The sequence below is a fragment of the Chiloscyllium punctatum genome, chromosome 8 (genome assembly GCF_047496795.1).
Source record: "Chiloscyllium punctatum isolate Juve2018m chromosome 8, sChiPun1.3, whole genome shotgun sequence".
Classification (NCBI taxonomy): domain Eukaryota; kingdom Metazoa; phylum Chordata; class Chondrichthyes; order Orectolobiformes; family Hemiscylliidae; genus Chiloscyllium; species Chiloscyllium punctatum.
Genome location: NC_092746.1, coordinates 38121784 through 38133996, shown reverse-complemented (window position 1 = coordinate 38133996; position 12213 = coordinate 38121784).

Sequence of the window (12213 nt, the reverse complement as noted above, 5' to 3'; positions counted from 1 at the left end):
CCTAGTAGAATGATCAGTAATATGGGGCCATAATTTTAAAGTGAAAGGCAGGAGATTTAGAAGTGAGTCAAGTAAAACACAGTTTCACTCAGAGACTGGTGAGGGTCTGGAATGAATGCCTGGGAGAATAGTTGAGGTGGAAATCTCACAGCCTTTAAAACATTCTTGTTGAGCAGTTGAAGTACAATAAAATTCAAGGCTATAGACCTAGTCATAGAGTGAGAAAGACATACAACACAGAAACAGACCCTCCAGTCCAACTTGTCCGTGCTGACCAGATATGTCCGAAGTAAATCTGGTCCCATTTGCCAGCACTTGGCCCATATCCCTCTAAACCCTTTCTACTCATATACCCATCCATGTTGTAGTTGTCCACCACTTCCTCTGGCAGTTCACTCTATATACGCACCACTTTCTGCATGAAGACATTGCCCCTTAAATCCCTGTTAAATCTTTCCCTTCTCACCTTAAACCTTTGCCCTCTGGTTCTGGACTCCCCCATACCAGGGAAAAGACCTTGTCTATTTACCCTAACCATGCCCATCATGATTTTATAAACTTCTATAACATCACCCTCAGCCTCTGATGCTCAGGGAAAATAGCCCCAGCCTATTCAGCCTCTCCCTATAGCTCAAACCCTCCAATCCTGGCAGCATCCTTGTAAATCTTTTCTAAACCCTTTCAAGTTTCACGAATTCCTTCCTATAGGAGGGAGACCAGAAGTGCACACAATATTCAAAAAGTGTGGGAAAGTGAGACTAATTCAGGTTATTTTTGGTAGTATAGATTCAATGAGCCGAAGGGTCTCTTTTGTGCTGTTTGACTATGATTCTGATTGACTTTGGGACCTGAATATTGAAAGGTATGCAACATTTATGAAAGACTGGAAGCTGGGAGAGGGTGGAGGAGTGGCTCTGTTAAGTAAAAATGATATAAGTATGATAGAGATGATGGCTGAAATTTAGGAAACCAGGATACAGGAGCAGTGTGAGTAGAGATGAGGAATGATAAAAACTACAGATGGCTTCTGTGAATTGTGTTCAGGCCCCTTTACAATAACCACATGGTAGGACAGGATATCAAGGAAGAAATAACAGGAGGATATCAAAACAGTATAGTGATTACCATGGGGGATTTTAATCTACATATTGACTAGAAAAATCAGATGTGAAAAGTATTTTAGGTGATAAATTTATTGGATGTTTTCAGGGCGATTTCTTAGATTAGAATGGCTATCGTACCAAACAGAGAGCAGGCTAGACCAGGTTTTAACCAATGAAATAGGTTTAATTACTGACCTCATAGATAAAGCATTCCAAGGTAAAAGCAGCTGCAATATGATTGAATTTTACATCCAGTTTACAGAGAAAAGTGTTGGTTCAAGACTAGTATCTTGATTTTAAACAAAAGCAAATATATGGGCATGAAAGCAAAGCAAGCAAAAGTGAACTGGTGATTTAAATTAAGGGATAGGTCAACAGCAAAACAGTGACAAGCATTTAGGGGATATTCCAGGAAGCGCGGAATATATAAGTTTCTACAAATAAATGAAGTTCTAAGGGGTAGACCCACGATCCGTGAATAACTAAAAATGTTAAAGAGAGTATATTTGTGCATTCATATGAATATCTGCTATTTCTTCTCCAAGCCAATTACCATCCTCACTTGGAAATGCATTATAGTTTCTTCACTGTGCCCTCAGCCACATTATTGGTGGACCTAAATCAAATGGATAGCAGTGATTCAAGAAGGCAGCTGACCACTACCTTCTCAAAGGCAATTAGGGATTGCAATAAATACTGCCCCAGCCTGTGAATTAATTTTTTTAAAAAACAGTAATGTATTTTGCTTTACAATAAACATGTCATGCTATTTTGTTTGCTACATAAAAGGTTTCTCACCTACATGTACCATTAGATTTAAGCCACTATTTCTGTTGCTTTGATGGCATCTTTTGCTTCTCAATACTCTTCTTCAGCAAGGAAACTGTCTTAGGAGAAACTGAAATGAATATACAATTTTCGAAGGCAGAAGTTGTGTATTTGGTTCATATGGAAAGAAAGCTGATCACTTTTTATACTTTCATTTGGCAAATTCACTTTCTGACTTATTAACTGGCTAGAAATGCAGTATAAGGATGAGGGTTCACATGGTGTAGGCTCAAAAAATTGGGATATAGTTAAAATTTAAAACATTGTGATAAATGAAGATTCAAATCTCATTACATTAATATGACGTGAGCCAGAAAGAAGGAGATTTTTCTGGATTCCTACCCAAAAGTCCTGGTCATCCGCCCACAATGCTTACCTGAAAATTCAGCAGGATGGAGTACTTGCCTGTAAAGGAAGCAGTTTGATTATCCAATATTCTATTTACTTGAAATAGACCTACAAAAATGTATCCCATGCCAAACCTTAGCATTCCAGGGTAACAATGTATTTCTTACTTGTTTATTATTGCCTGCACATATTAATTTTATCTATCTAGCATTGGTCCAGTCAGGGTGAGATCTCCCATAATCCAAACTCCTAAAGAGGCCTAACATGCAACAGGCAACTCCTTGAATAGTCTTGTGTACACTGCCAGTGATTTTTAAATTTAAGTGAAAGTTACAAGTGCCTGTATATTGATACTTAAATGCTAATAGTTATTTTGTCAAAGCTTACTAAGATTTTGAATTTTTGGCCTTTCATTAAATAAATTCGTAAGCATAAATAAAATGTTCAGCAAAATACTATTTGTGTTCTTGTGTTCTATTAAGTTCTTGTTAACATTGTGATTGAATACAGGTCAATTTTGGCCATAATGTGCATTTTGTTAACACAAATTCGCTGAATTGATGAATTGGCAACACTGTTTCTAAAGCGCAAACTTTTAAAACATGTGTCGGCTATAAGACAATTATATCACCAACACTTTATGCGCTGTTTCTAAAGCATGATTTTTCTGTAATGCGGGGTTGCAAAAGAAAGCAACCATCATGTTATAGAAGAAACACCTGTAGTTTATACAATTACTACACATGAAAGTGTAGTACATCTGAGTTGATCCCCACATCTGGACAAGTTTGGAAGAAGTCATTAAAGTGCAAACAATCCTTTTGGAAATAACTTTGAGAAGTCATCAAAATGCAAATGAGCTTTACTGTGGTGAATTCTTCAACTAATTGAAAGACGGATTTCACAATACTGTTTTATTTTTAGTTAGTAATCGTACAGACTTTTCAACTCCAAAATTGTGGGTGTGATTAGCTCTCTTCATCAAGATGGTATGTTGACGGGTGATACTCAAACTCCACTGCCTGACAATGGCCTAATCTATACAAACTATAAAGAAATAACAACGAAAACAGAAATTGCTGTAGATACTCAGCAGGAAACTCATTAGAGAGAAACATGAGAGTTAATGTTTTAAGTCTAGTAGCCCTTCAAAAGAACTGAATGCAAATTTTCTGCTCTCACACCAGAATCAGATAAAGAGATGAGAAATACTCAGGCTAGCATCAAAAATATCTGCCAGTATGGATCTGGGTTGGCCTTGCTCTTTCCACTTGAAAATCCATACGAGAATTCTGGTACAGGGACTTTGCTATTTCACTTTATTTGAAAATGTAGAATTCTGTTACTCTGGCCATAAATAGCAACAAATTGGTCTGCAAAAGGGCTTTTCAAAACAAAGAGAATCAAATAATATACAAGGAGTTGTAGAATTATGCTTAAGAGTAGGTTTGAAGAGATTGGATAAAGTTGGGAGAAATGTAACAATGGGCAGGTTTAAAATGATAATTCCATAGGATAAAACTCTGATGGGTGATGGTTGGTGTAACAGTGAGATGTAATCTCAAAGAATAGATAACGAAAGTTATGTCACAGTGCTTGGGGGAATATGATTGGCATGACAATAAATTGAAGAGGTGGGAAGTAATATTTCTGCTAGTTTAGGAGTTAGTGACAAGGAGACATCAAATTAAACTTTTGACAAAGAATGAGAAGAGATTTAGGAAATAATTCCTTTTTTCAGAAGATTTCCAGAGACCATTGCAACTCAAAGAAAAAGTGAATAAATATTTGAAGCAGTGGATAAAAAAATTCATGAAATTGAGATGGATAATACAACAGGAATGGTTGTCTTCAACTTGCATATAGACTGGGTTAAGCAAGTCAGCACTAATTTCTGGAGCATGTACAAGATGTGTTTGGGAACAGCATGTTGAGGAACCAACTAGAGATAGAGTGATGGAATCATAGAGGTCCACAGCACAGAAAAGGACTCTTTATCCTATCGAGTCCATGCATGTCAAAAACAGTCATTGAACTATTCTAACCCCATTTTCTAGCTCTTGGCTGATAGACATATATGCCTTGGCACATCTAAATATTTCTTAAATATTATGAGGATTTCCACTTCTATTCCTTTGCAAGTTTTGATTTTCAGATTCCCACCACTCTTCAGGTGAAAAATATTTTCCTCACACTCCCTCTAAATCTTCTGCCCCTTGTCTTAATTCAATGCTCCCCTGGCCATTGATCCCTCCTCCACAGGGAAATATTTCTTTCCATTGATTCTGTCTATACCCCTCACAATTTTATAAATCTTAATCATGTCCCCTCAGAATCTCCTCTGCACCAAGAAAAATAGCTCCAGATTATCCAATCTCTTTTCATAACTTTAATTCTCCAGCTCAAGCAACATTCTGGTAAATTTCCATTGCACCCTCTACAGCCAAATCACATCCCTACTACGGTGTGGATGCGAAAACTGCACAAAATATTTTAGCTGAGGTCCAACAAACATTTTCTACATTTCCAGCATCACCTCCTTGCTCTTAAATTCTATGCCTCACAGCTAATGTATTAACCATTATAAACATCTGTCCCACTTCACATATACCAGTCCCTCTGATCCTCAGTGTTTTCCAGGATCATACTATTCATCAAGTGTTCCCCTTGCCTTGTTTGCCCTGCTGAAGTGCATCACCTCACACTTAGCCAAATTGAATTCCATTTGCCACTGATCAGCCAATCTGACAAGCCCATCTATTTCCTTCTGTAATCTGAGACTATTCTACTCACTGTTTACCACCCCACCAATTTTTTTTGGTATCATTCACAAACTTACAGATCACCCTTCCGATATTCAAGTCTAAATCAATTATATAAGCCACAAACAGGCTCCCGACACTGATCCCAGCAGAACAAGACTGAACACAGGCTTCCAGTCTCAAATCATCCCATAAGCATCACTTTCGGTTTCCTGCCACTCAGCCAACTATGTATCCAATTAGCCAATTATCCTTGGTTTCCATGGGCTCTTACCTTCTGCTGTCAGTCCTCCATGCAGGACCATATCAAGAGCCTTCCTGAACTCAACGTTGACTACATCAAATGCATTGCCTTTTACGCAAAGTTATCTCTTTGAAAAATTGAATCAAGTTGGTCAGGTATGACTTCCCCTTAACAAAACCATGCTGACTATTCCTGATTAATCCCTTCTTCCTCAGGTGTAGATTAATTGTGCCCTCAGAATTGCTTCCAATAGTTTCCTCACCACCACCCATTACACTAATTGGTCTGTAGTTTCCTAACTTACCTCTTGTTCCCTTCTTGAGTAATGCTACTGCATTTACTAACCCCTCACCCAAGCTGACTACTCTCTGATCTGACTTTCACTAAAAACAAATGACAACCCCGACCTCACTACCTCTGATTACCTAATTACCCCTGACTCCTGATTGCAATGTCAGACACACAACTCTCCCTTAGATTTGACAAAAGGTAAAAAGGTAAAGTTACCCATAGTCTTATTGGACCATAGGGATGTTCTCTCATTACAGAGATGATGGATGGCGGCTTAATCTGAGGATCACCGCACCACAGCTGAGGACAGAGAAATGTCATTAAAAACAAATTTTACCCGTTGACTCACTGTGTGCTTATTCCCACTCTATCAGTATCCTCTAATGTTTATACAATGCCAGTTTCTGAGCTGTTTGCTGTGAATGTCAGATTGAGAGACAGACTTTCTTCATCAATGGGCAACTGCAACTCTCACCCTTCATGGAGCTGATGTTGCACTGTGCGGACAGGCAATAGTTCCTATGTATCTAAAAGCAAATATGCAGAAGGAGAGTTTTGGGCTAAAGACGGAAGGCTAGTTGTCATGCAAGAGGCCCACAGTGACAACATCTCCAGGAAGAAATCATCCTCCTGGGATTTTCCAATGATGCCAGCTGCAACAGCCTCAACTGCTTGCAGCCCATTATAAAGTGCACTGTATCCTCCAAAGGCCCTAGGGGATGCAGAATGGTCTGTCATCTGCTGGTTCTCTGCTCCCTCTGACTATGAGCACATTATTCAGCAAAAGCATGGAAAGGATACAAGTGTGTGTCTTGTAACATGCGGGTGATGTGCCTAACTTTGGCAAATAATTCTCTGTATGAAGAAGTAGAATGAGGTCTGTGTGAGGCTGGCAGCTTTGGTAAATGTCAAGTAGATTTTATTTGTCATTTCTACCATATGCAAATGATAGAGTAAAGAAATGAGACAGAATTCCTCCAGGACCAAGGTGCTACACGGACAGCACAAACTATACAATCTCACAAAGGGCGGCATAAAGTGCATAAGAAGCGTGAAACATGCACATTAATGTGTAATGAAAGAATGATAATTAATAGACATTGTTTCAACAGCAATTGGAAGTCGAGAAAAGAATTTCAGATAGGAAAGAGTCCGATCAGACTGTGTTAACGAGCCTGATGGCTTAGAAAAATACAGTGCAGTACAGGCCCTTTGGCCCTCGATGTTGCGCTGATCCAAGCCCACATCCTGTAACCTGCCACATCCTTCCTCACTGTCAACAACTCCACCAACTTTCATATCATCCGCAAACTTGCTCACCCAACCTTTTAGCCCCTCCTCCAGGTCATTTATAAAAATGACAAACAGCAATGGTCCCAAAATAGATCCTTGCGGAACACCGCTAGTAACTGCACTCCAAGATGAACCTTTACCATCAACTACTACCCTCTGTCTGCTTCCAGCCAGCCAATTCCTAATCCAAACCTCCAACTCACCCTCAATGCCATACCTCCATATTTTTTGCAGTAGCCTACCACGGAGAACCTTATCAAACACCTTACTAAAATCCATATACACCACATCTACCGCTTTACCCTCGTCCACCTCCTTAGTCACCTTCTCAAAGAATTCAATAAGGTTTGTGAGGCACGACCTGCCCCTCACAAAACCATGCTGACTATCCTTGATCACATTATTCCTATCCAGATGTTCATAAATCCTATCCCTTACAATTCTCTCTAAGACTTTGCCCACAACAGAAGTGAGACTCACCGGCCTATAGTTACTAGGGTTATCCCTACTCCCCTTCTTGAACAAGGGAACCACATTTGCTAGCCTCCAGTCTTCTGGCACTATTCCTGTAGACAATGAGGACATAAAAATCAAGGCCAATGGCTCTGCAATCTCCTCCCTTGCTTCCCAGAGAATCCTAGGATAAATGCCATCAGGCCCAGGGGACTTATCTATTTTCACGCTTTCCAGAATTTCCAACACCTCTTCCCTACATACCTCAAAGCCATCCGTTCTAATTAATTGTGACTCAATATTCACATCGGCAACAATGTCCTGTTCCTGAGTGAATACTGATGAAAAGTATTCATTCAGTGTCTCCTCAATCTCTTCAGCCTCCACACGCAATTTCCCACTGTTATCCTTGACTGGACCTATTCCTACCCTAGTCATTCTTTTATTCCTGACATACCTATAGAAAGCCTTTGGGTTTTCCCTAATCCTACCAACTAAGGACTTTTCATGTCCCCTCCTTGCTACTCTTAGCTCTCTCTTTAGATCCTTCCTGGCTACCTTATAACTCTCAATCGCCCCAATTGAACCTTCACGCCTCATCTTTACACAGGCCGCCCTCTTCCCTTTAACAAGGGATTCCAATTCCTTATTAAACCACGGCTCCCTCACACGACCCTTTCCTCCCTGCCTGACATGTACATACTTATCAAGGACACTCAATAGTTGCTCCTTGAACAAGCTCCACATATCGATTGCGCCCTTCCCTTGAAGCCTACTTTTCCAAGCCACGCATCCTAAGTCATGCCTCACCGCATCATAATTTCCCTGCCCCCAACTATAACTCTTGCCCTGCAGTGCACACTTATCCCTCTTCATCACTAGAGTAAAAGTCACCGAATTGTGGTCACTGCCCCCAAAGTGCTCACCTACCTCTAATTCTAACACCTGATCTGGTTCGTTACCCAGAACCAAATCCAGTATGGCCTCACCTCTTGTTGGCCTATCTACATATTGTGTCAGGAAACCCTTCTGCACACATTGCACCGATCCATCTAACGAACTCGAGCTATAGCATTCCCAGTCAATATCAGGAAAGTTAAAGACCCCCATAACAACCACCCTATTACTTTCTCTGTTCTCCTGAATCATCCTCGCAATCCTTTCTTCTACGTCTCTAGGACTATTAGGAGGCCGGTAGAAAACTCCTAACAGGGTGACCTCACCTTTCCTATTTCTAACCTCAGCCCAAACTACCTCAGATGGCGAGTCTTCATCCATCGTCCTTTCCACAGCTGTAATACTATCTTTGACAAGCAATGACACACCTCCCCCTCTTTTACCCCCACCTCTGACCCTACCTAACATTTAAACCCTGAAACCTGCAACAGCCAATCCTGTCCCTGTTCTACCCATGTCTCCGTAATAGCCACAACATTGAAATCCCAGGTGCCAAACCATGCTGCAAGTTCACCGACCTTATTTCATATACTTTTTGCAATGAAGTATACACACTTCAAGCCACTTTCCTGTTTACAGGCACCCTCCTTTGAGATTGATGCCATGTTCCTAACCTCCCTACACTCCAGGTTCTGCACCTTAAAGCTACAGTCTAGGTTCCCATGCCTAGACTGGGGGAAGAAACTGTTGTGCAGTCTGGCCATGAGAGACCCAAATGCTCTGGTATCTTCTGCCAGATAGCAGGAGGGAGAAGAGGCTAAAGTGAGGACTGCAGATGCTGGAGATTAGAGTCTAGACTAGAGTGGTGCGGAAAAAGCACAGCAGGTCAGGCAGCATCCAAGAAGCAGGAAAATGACGTTTCGGGAGGGAGCCCTTCATCAGGAATGGAGGGAGAAGAGTTTGAGTGAGGGGTGTGTAGGGTCTTCTACAATACTTTTAGCCTTTTGTATGGTTTAAATGTCTCTAATGGAGGGAAGAGAGACCCTGATGATCTTCTCAGCTGTCCTCACTATCTGTTGTAGGGTCTTACGATCCGAGACGGTACGATTCCCAAACCAGGCAATGATGGAACAGCTTAGGGTACATTCAATGAGCCCCCTGAGAGGCTCTGTGCTCAGTGTGATGGTGTTGGAGATACAGTTCCCAATCCAGACTGACCGTGGTCTCCCAGTCAGAAAGTCCAGGATCCAGTTACAAAGGAAGGTATTTAGGCCCAGCAGACTCAGGTTTCCAATCAGGTGCTGAGGAATGATAGTATTAAATGCAGAACTGAAGTCTATGAACAGTAGTCTGACATAGGTATCCTTCTTCTCCAGTTGGGTGATGACCAGATGGAGGGTGATGGAAATGGCATCATCAGTTGAGCCTTTGGGATGATATGTGAACTGTCTGACCTTTAGGTAAAGTCTATGAATTTTATGCAAAATGTCTCTTTGCTGATGTGTAAATAATGGAGGGATAGGGAGTTCAGCAGCCTTGTTGCTGCAATGAGTAGGAGGTATCTTTGAACGTTCATCAATGACCTTGACCTCTCGTGAGAGATTGTCAAGTATTCCCTGGCATTGTAGCCAGACACTTGGGTTCAGATTCCTTGAATTGATGTCTCTAGGCAACTGTTCCCAATCACTTCTCAGAGTGTACCTTGAAGACCTCCTACTCTCCTATGAAAAAAAATGGTGTTACTCCTCCCTTCAACATCCATCACTAAATCCTTCAGTGCTACATCTGAACAGCCGAAAGCCCTTGCCCTGGTGTGTTGCTCTATTTGTTGTCCTTTGCCTTTCAAAACAGCAGTCCTGAAACTTTTGCAACAACATCCATTGTGAGAGAGCAGTTCCCCTTCAAGAGGGGCAGGTTTCCTTTAAGAAATCTAGCCTTATTGATGACCTACTACTACTTCAGGGTAAATGATGAAAGAACCTCTCCAAAAATTAAGTGAATTGATTTATTGATATTAAGTAACATTTTTCTGATTGAAGCTTTAAATTGTTCCCTCCATATTGTATATTTATGTAAATCAATTAGTATAGTGTAATGACTTAGATGCTGGGCAAGGCTCTCCAAGTTCCAAACAGGATACTCTAAATTGTCAAGTTCCCAGGTGAGGAAGGATGAGCGGGCTCCCTTTCTTTAATCATCCGTGCCTGGCTTGGTCATAACAAAGTTAATTCGCAATGGATCCTTTGTCTTGTGGATAGCTTACTCCCAGACCATGTTTTACATGGAGCCAGCTGCCTTGGATTCATAAAAAGTGAGTTTAGTAGCTAGTAAAATATGACAAAAATAATAACACAATACATATGGATTAGACATGAGAGTGAGTCAAAAAGTAAAGATCAACAGTGCAAGATGTACAAGTCAGTCTTTTTTTTGGTGGTGAGAGTAGATGATGAGTCGTTGATAGTCAAGCAGTTGATTTCAAGATTCTTGACTTTGCAAGTTGAATGAAATTCTTTTGTCCTGTTTTCTTTCGCTTCGCTTGCCAGCTGGCTGCTGTCCAGCACTCAATGATAAAGTATTTCACCTGCAACCCAGGATTGATTAGTGGGTTCTTTGGCTGTGACCTTCAGTGTATTTGAACCCAGGCTAGTACACATAGACACCTCAGCTGACTGGCACATATAGATCTCCTTTATTCTTTCAAAGGGAAGTCACAAAAACATCTCTGACTCAGGCTGCTATCCTTTCTCCCAGCTTATTCACAGTCTGAGATCACTCCTAGGAGTTCACAGTTCAGTTTGTAGTGCATTCCTCCCTTTAAAGTCCATCTCTTTCGAGCTTCTCCAGCACATCACCAGATGTGATGTTCCAAGGTCTCTCTCGAAACAACCATTGAATTTACATCTGCAGTCAACTTTTGGCTGTTATGCTCTTGACTAGGAGTCATGATTCATTGTCATGAAAGTAAGCAGGAAATATCGGAAATTCATTTACCTTTATGGTTTATTTCTTTAAAGCATACTTTAAAAGCATGCTAAACTGTTCCGCAACCTTCTGGTTTTATCACATATTTAATGTGCCCAAAATATTTTCCTTCAATAAATATTTAATTTCAGGTCTTTTTATTTAGAGATATACTTAAAACTTGAATGATGATGCAATGAGCCTAAACTCTTTATGAAGTTGATTCCTCAAAAAGAAAATTGTTCCACTCAATAAAAAGACAAAAATGATGAGCCAAAAGATTCTCAAAGAAAATTTGAAGTGATTTTACTCGGTCTCTTTGTCTTTCCTTTATTGATGGAGTCCATTGACTGCCCAGCTTTGATTTCTTTGCTTCCCTCTTGTTTGACTCAATAGTTGAATTATTGATGTGGAATATAAAGGTACAGATTATAAGGAATCAGAGATCAAAGTTAATGAAAGATAACTACTTTTGTTTACAGAGCTACAGATTACCTATAATCAACTGACAGAACTTCTGTGAAGGGGATGCAGACCTAATGTATGCAGCAAAACAACTTTTTAAAAATTCACTCATGCGATAAGGGAATCTTTGGATGGGGCTGGCACTTGTTGCCCATCTCTAATTGCCCACTATATTGCTGAGTCAACTATATTGCTGTGTGTCCAGAGTGACATATAGACCAGGCCAGGTACAGATTTCCTTCCCTAAAGGACATTAGTGAACCAGATAAGTTTTTTCCTAACAATCGACAATGGTTTCATGGTTATCATTAGATTCTTAATTCCAGATTCTTTATTGAATTCAAATTCAACTATCTGCCAAGGTGGGATTTGAAACTGAATCCCCAGATCATTAGCTGAGTTTCTGGATTAATATCGTCTTGAAGAGCTTATGCTCAAAACGTGAGCTTTCCTGCTCCTTGGATGCTAACTGGCCAACTGTGCTTTTCCAGCACTACACGTTTTGTTTCTGGATTAATAGTCTAGAGACAATTCCACTAGGCCATTGCCTCTCCTTAATTGATAT